We start from the raw sequence: 6,108 nt of genomic DNA, 5'->3' as shown, positions 1-6,108 counted from the left end.
GCTCCCCATCAGCAGGCAAAAATTAGACTCACCATACATCAATTCGGCCCAAGACTCCAACAGGCCTGAAAAAGCTATTTAGAAACAATTGTAAAAATTCCTGTTTGTGGCATAATTAAATAACCAACTCTCTGCAGGAGTTTGATGGCCAGCATGAGATATCCTGAGAATTTCTATGGCTTAATGGCCCAAGTTTCCAACTTAATGGCCCACCCGCTTCTCAGACCTCCAGCTAAACATGTGCGTCATTTTCTCTGTAGCAGTGCTTTATCTAAGTAGATCGTTCAGCTTTAAAGTGTGTTTGCAGGAGCTGAGGGGTAGAGCGTCAGGGGTACAGCATATGCTCAGCATGGCAAAGCCCTGGGTGTCAATCCTCATGCGCGCCCCCCTCACCCCCACCACCCCCACCCCACCACCCCCGCAAAAAGAAATGTTTTTGAACTTTCTAGGAAGATGCATCATACAGTTCTGCTCCCAGTGACCAAAGAACTTCCAAGTACAGTGATGAGATCTCAGAGAATGGGAAGAGGTCTGCCAGATGCCTGGAGAATGCTTCATAGATGGTAAGTGTCTTTCCACAGCTTTAGGACTGTTTTCTGCTGAGGATTAACAGTGCCTCACGGATCAGGCTAATGGCCGGGAAGATGTCCCTGAAAGAAATTAAAAATAAGTAGGCAAAGGAAATGTCTTAGAGAAAGATAAAAATGAATATTTCTTAAACAAGGACTAAATTTTAAAATGTGGAATGGTTCAAGAATTTATATGTCATCCTTACACAGGAGCCGTACTAATCTCTGTCATTGTTCCAATTTTAGAGGCATGCTGCCGAAACCAGAAGCACATACATTTTTCATAGAATTTTATAAAATGATATTTTTATCAGTTGCTGGGCCTCATCTCTGCGCCATCTTCAATCTTAGTTGTATGTGTAGCATAGAGCTTTCTTTCTTTTTCTTCTCCCTCCCCTACTCTCTGCCCTCCCACTTCCTCTCTCTTTTAACACAGGAGTCACTGTTACCCTGGCTGGCCTCAGACTCACGACCTCAAAGGCTCTGGCTCACTCAGCCTCCAGAACAGATGATATAGGACCACAGCACCACACCTGTCTCCTTTTCCTCCATTTCCCCCTCTTCTGACTCTTCTTTTGATTCCTCCTCTGCCTCCCTCCTCCTCTTCATCATCTTCCTCCTTCTCCTTTTAACTGTTGTGAGGAACATGAAAACTGGAGAAAACATTGCAATGATTTGAGAAATAACTCCAGAATAATGATCTCCAAGTTCTCAGCGACATGACATGGAACGTTCTGGTCCCCAGAAGAGAACTCTTCCTTTGGACATCTCATGTCCCTAGGGCTGGTTACAGCTCACTTCCTCCACTCTTTGCTTATACAGTAGGTAGCTGAGCCCTCCTTCTGCAAGGGTAGGTATTCTACCATGGTCCTGACTTGGTTGTGAGGGACTTTAGCTTTCTAAATCCCAGAATCCTATTTTTCACCTACTGAGGACAAGGCCACTGCTCTCTGTTCTACGGGGGAGCCACTGTCCTGAACTAAGGCACATGGAGTGATAAATCAGACAGCTAGTAAGTCTTACAGAGGCCACCGACTGATTACCATTGGTTGCACAGTGATACTCAGCAGTCTCACTCTGTGTGAACCCCTTCACAACTGGCACCTTCAGCAGTACCCTGTTAGAAATGAAGACCCTCAAGCCATGCCCAGGCCTTCTGAATCATCTCAGGAGAGCAGGCTAGCTGCCATTTTTTACTAATCTACTTGACTCTGTTTGTGACAGAGTCTCTTGTAACTCAGGCTGCTCTCAAATTCACTATGTGGTTGAGGATGACATTGATCTCTTGTCTCTATGTCCCAAGTACTGGGGTGACAGGTGTGCCACCATGCCAGGTGTTTATTTGGTGCTGAGGATAGAGCCCAGGGCTTCCTGTATGTGAAGCAGGCACTTTGCCAATCAAGCTGCATGCCTAGTTTTCTCCGACACTGGGGAGCTACTGCCTCAAGCTAATGCATATCAGACCCTGCTTTACACCAGAATCTTCTTGGGAGCACTGAACAATCCTAATGGTCCATCTTCCTTACCAACCCAACGCTAAGACCCAGGCATCAGCACTGTCGGTAATTCTTGCAAGTCTACCTTAGGACCCACCACCCTGAGCCGCAGTAACAGCATCATCTGAGCACTCAGGAGAAATTCAGAATCCCAGACCTGGCCCCAGGGTTCAGGCAGACTGCACATTAACCTGGGTGACCCTCCTGACACACTAAAATATGAAAATGTTTCAGGTATGGATCAGAGTCCTAGGGGTATCCACTGAGTTCCCAGGTCCCTGCATCCCAGGTACATAACAGATAAATGGCTAATAATATTCACAGAAACAGAAAAAAAAAAACAGTTTATTAAGAAACAGAAAGGCAGTCGGGGGAGTGGGAGTGGACCAGAGAACAGGAAAGACATATTCACTCAAAAGTTCTGGGCCATGAGGCTCCCCACCCTTTGTAGTCACCTATGCGGCACTCCCGAGTCTGTGTAGCTCAGACTTTCACATGCTCTGTCTGTTGCATGCAGTCCGCCTAGGGAAGGTTTTGCTGTCTTCTATTAATTGGCTTCTACTATGTGCTAATCTTGAAGCTGCTCTCTCCAGACCCCACTCACACTCTCTTGACCAAAGCCCTGGCCTAGGCTATAAAAATTCAGTCTGAGATGTGTCTGGAACTTTCTGATGTACAAACTTACTGAAGCCAGCCCAGCCGCCCATGGGTGGTTATTGTTGGGTTTGTGTTATTGTTATTGTCTGATTCTCAGAGGACCTGGTCTTCCTGTCGCCACCAATGGATGCCAACAGCTTCAGACAGAAAAGTTAAAGTCCATGAGTGCCTCCAGGGGGCCCTAGAGAGTTAAGGCAGCGAGGAGGAAGCCCTTTAATTATAACACTGGGAGTGTGACTCTGGCCGCCATGTTATTAATTACCGCCTGTACTCCCTGGTGGCTTCTTCAGAACAAGCTATTTCTCACTCGCCCCACCCTGCCCCACCCTCCAGTTTTCCCTTCGCACTTACTCAACCTTGTTCCAGACTACTACGCAGTGATTTGAAAGTGAAACCAAGGCTGACTCAGAATTGAAACAAAGTTGCACCTGAACGAAGGATTTCCTTCAACACATGGAAAGAACCCCAGAATGGAATGGGCGAAACATGTGATCGAGGACAGCAGAAACATTATTATTATTTTTTAACAGATTTAATTCACTTTTTGTTTTGTTTAAAAACTTTTTTTTTTTTTTTTTTTGGTTTTTCGAGACAGGGTTTCTCTGTGTAGCTTTGCACCTTTCCTGGAACTCACTTGGTAGCCCAGGCTGGCCTCGAACTCCCAGAGATCCGCCTGGCTCTGCCTCCCAAGTGCTGGGATTAAAGGCGTGCGCCACCACCGCCCGGCGCTAAAAACCTTTATGTACTGGCCACAACTGGGGCCTGGGGCCCCTGAACAGAGACACTGGTATGGGTTTTCACAAGATGGTCAGTGAATTCCTTATAAGGGGACTTGGTGAACACAGTCTCTTTCCGGAGGTAGCTGTAGGTCTTAGAGATGGCATCAAAGGTGGCCTTGGCAAAGTTGCCCAGGGTGTCAGTGCGGCCCCTGCTGATGTGTAGCAGTCATCACTATCAGCCGTCATCAGTGCCTTCTTGGGCACAGGAGCAGAGCCCCTGGGGGCAGGGATAAGACACACCAACACAGAGGCACAGAGGCCTATGACTTTGCCTGGAACAGTATGGGTGTCTTAGTTATCGTTTCTATTACTGTGAAGAAACACAATTCTTTTTTTTTTTCTTTTTAATGTGCATTGGTGTTTTGCTTGCATGCACTTTTGCGTGAGGGTGTCAGATTTTAGAGTTACAGGCAGTTTTAAGCCACCATGTGGGTGCTGGGAATTGAACCTGGCTCCTCTGGAAGAACAGTCAGCGCTCTTAACCTCTGCGCCATCTCTCCATCTCCGACAATTCTTTCTTTAAAGGAAAACATTTAGTTGTGGCTAGCTTATAGTCCATTATCCGTTATCATCATGGCGGATGGCATGCAGGCTGACATTGTGCTGGAGAGTTCTACATCTTGATCCGCAGGGAGCCGAAGCAGTCTGTGTCCACACTGGGCATAGTCTGAGCATAGGAGACCTCAAAGCCCATCCCCACAGTGGCACACTTCCTCCAACAAGGCCACACCCACTTCCACAAGGCCACACCTCCTAAAAGTGCCACTCCCCATGGGAGCCATTTTCTTTCAAACCACCACAATGGGGCTTGCCAACTGTGCTCCCCCAGTAGCCTCTCCACACAGGGACAGTGGACAGCTTGGCTGAGGTGATGGCTTCTAGGATGGCAGTGGCTACTGATAGGGATTCCCAATACGCCCCCATGGTTGCGCAAGACCAGCCATTTCCCGGTCAAAACGTCTTGCAGTGACCAGGACCCCCGTGGCTTTGCGTAAAGTGCGCAGCGCAACCATGTGATCTACGCGCATGCCTGGAGTAGCCACATGGGCCTGTGTGCCCAGGCGCGGCCCAGCCTTTATAAGCCGGCGCCATATTCCCGGCTCCACTCTTTATTCACGTGTGTTTTGACAGGCCTGTCACGTCTGTCTCTCTTTCCTATCTTAATAAATCTCTTGTTAGTGGATTCTGTCATGTTTCCTGACATTTCCTCGAAGGGTAAGAGCGCCGCAAATAACTAACAGCTACCTCCTTGGAGCACTTAACACCAAGACCAGCATGACCATTGTAGTCCCCCAAAGGGACAAAAGTCTTGAACCTGGTCCACTGGCCAGCCCTAGTCTGCTTCTGCACTGGCTTGATCTTTTGAACGTCATCTTTTAGGGATGTGCCCAGGAAGAAGTCAATAATCTCGGGTTCCTGAATGGGCAGGGAGCACAGGTAGATCTCCAGGGCCTTGGTCTTCATGTCCTTAACCATGCGGACCAGCTTGGTGACGAGGATCCACTCCTTGCCTCAGCTCCTTTACCTCTACAACCCCCATGGCCTTGGCCACACCCTCAGCTTCCACCTCGACCATGACCTCCTAAAACTGCTACCTAATCCTCCTCGGTTGCTGCTGCTGCTGCAACCTCTGAATCCTGGGCTTCCTGGTCCTCTGGGCCCTCTTGCTGTCCAGGTGTCATTTGCCATTTGGTGCTTTCTGAAGAGGAGGAGGAGGAGGAGGAGGAGGAGGAGGAAGAAGAAGAAAGAAGCCAGAAATCTTATTGTTCTGGAACTTTTTAACTGACAATCCTTTTGTGTTAATTTGGTCTCTAGGCTTAGTTTGTTGTTTTTGCCCTTTGCTTGAAAGTGATGGGGGTGGGGTGGGGAAATTCTTGTTTTGTTTTTTTAAAGTGATGGGTTTCTGGTGGTGGTTGGTGGTTGGTTGTGTTTTATTTTTGCTTTGAGACAGGGTCTCATGTCGCCCAGGCTGGCCTCAAACTTATTTTTAGCCTCCTGCCTCCACCTGTTTACAGGCATGTGTCACCCCCAACCCCCACGCCCCGTTTGAAATTGGTAAGTGGTTTTTGTCTCCGAGGGGTCTTTCAGCCTGCATTTACTCCCGTCCCTGTGCAGCCATGATGTGGGGCAGCCATGATGTGGGGCAGCGGTGTGGAAAGTGGCCAGAGCTGGGAGGCTGAGGACACCTGGGTCACTCAGAGGAAGTCGTTTACAGTCTTGGGCCTCAGTTTTCTCAAACTGAAAATAAGTGATGTCATTAGGTGTGATGGTGCCCACCTGTAACCCTAGCTTTCAAGATGCAAAGGCAGGCAGAATCTAAGTTTGAGTCCAGCCTGGGCTACATAACAAAACTCTTTCTCAAAAGTAAAGCTAAATCTGAGTGAGATGGCTCACATCTGCATTCCCAGTACTCAGAGGATAGAGACTGGAGGATCCAAAGTTCAAAGTCAGCCTGGAGGTGGTAGCCCATGCACTCCGGAGGCAGAGGCAGGAGGATCTGTGTAGTTCAGTTCGAGGCCAACTTGGTCTAGAGAGCTACTTCCAGGACAGTCAGGACTACACAAAGAAACCCTGTCTCAAAAACAAAAAACTAAAATTTAAAAAAAA

The 6,108-nt window shown here is 48.1% G+C and overlaps 1 non-coding gene and 1 pseudogene across 1 annotated transcript; both read right to left on the bottom strand.

The window, feature by feature from the left end:
- Nucleotides 1-734: 734 nt before the first annotated feature.
- On the bottom strand, nucleotides 735-840 carry LOC121826965 (U6 spliceosomal RNA). Its single transcript, XR_006069119.1, has one exon. It is a non-coding gene; the product is annotated as a U6 spliceosomal RNA (small nuclear RNA).
- Nucleotides 841-3,460: 2,620 nt separating this feature from the next.
- Nucleotides 3,461-5,183, bottom strand: LOC121826835 (small ribosomal subunit protein uS5-like; annotated as a pseudogene).
- Nucleotides 5,184-6,108: the final 925 nt, after the last annotated feature.

The sequence above is a fragment of the Peromyscus maniculatus genome, chromosome 1 (assembly GCF_049852395.1).
Source record: "Peromyscus maniculatus bairdii isolate BWxNUB_F1_BW_parent chromosome 1, HU_Pman_BW_mat_3.1, whole genome shotgun sequence".
Classification (NCBI taxonomy): Eukaryota; Metazoa; Chordata; class Mammalia; order Rodentia; family Cricetidae; genus Peromyscus; species Peromyscus maniculatus.
The sequence above is the reverse complement of the archived record's forward strand: the minus strand, read 5'-3'. Positions and strand labels throughout refer to the sequence as shown.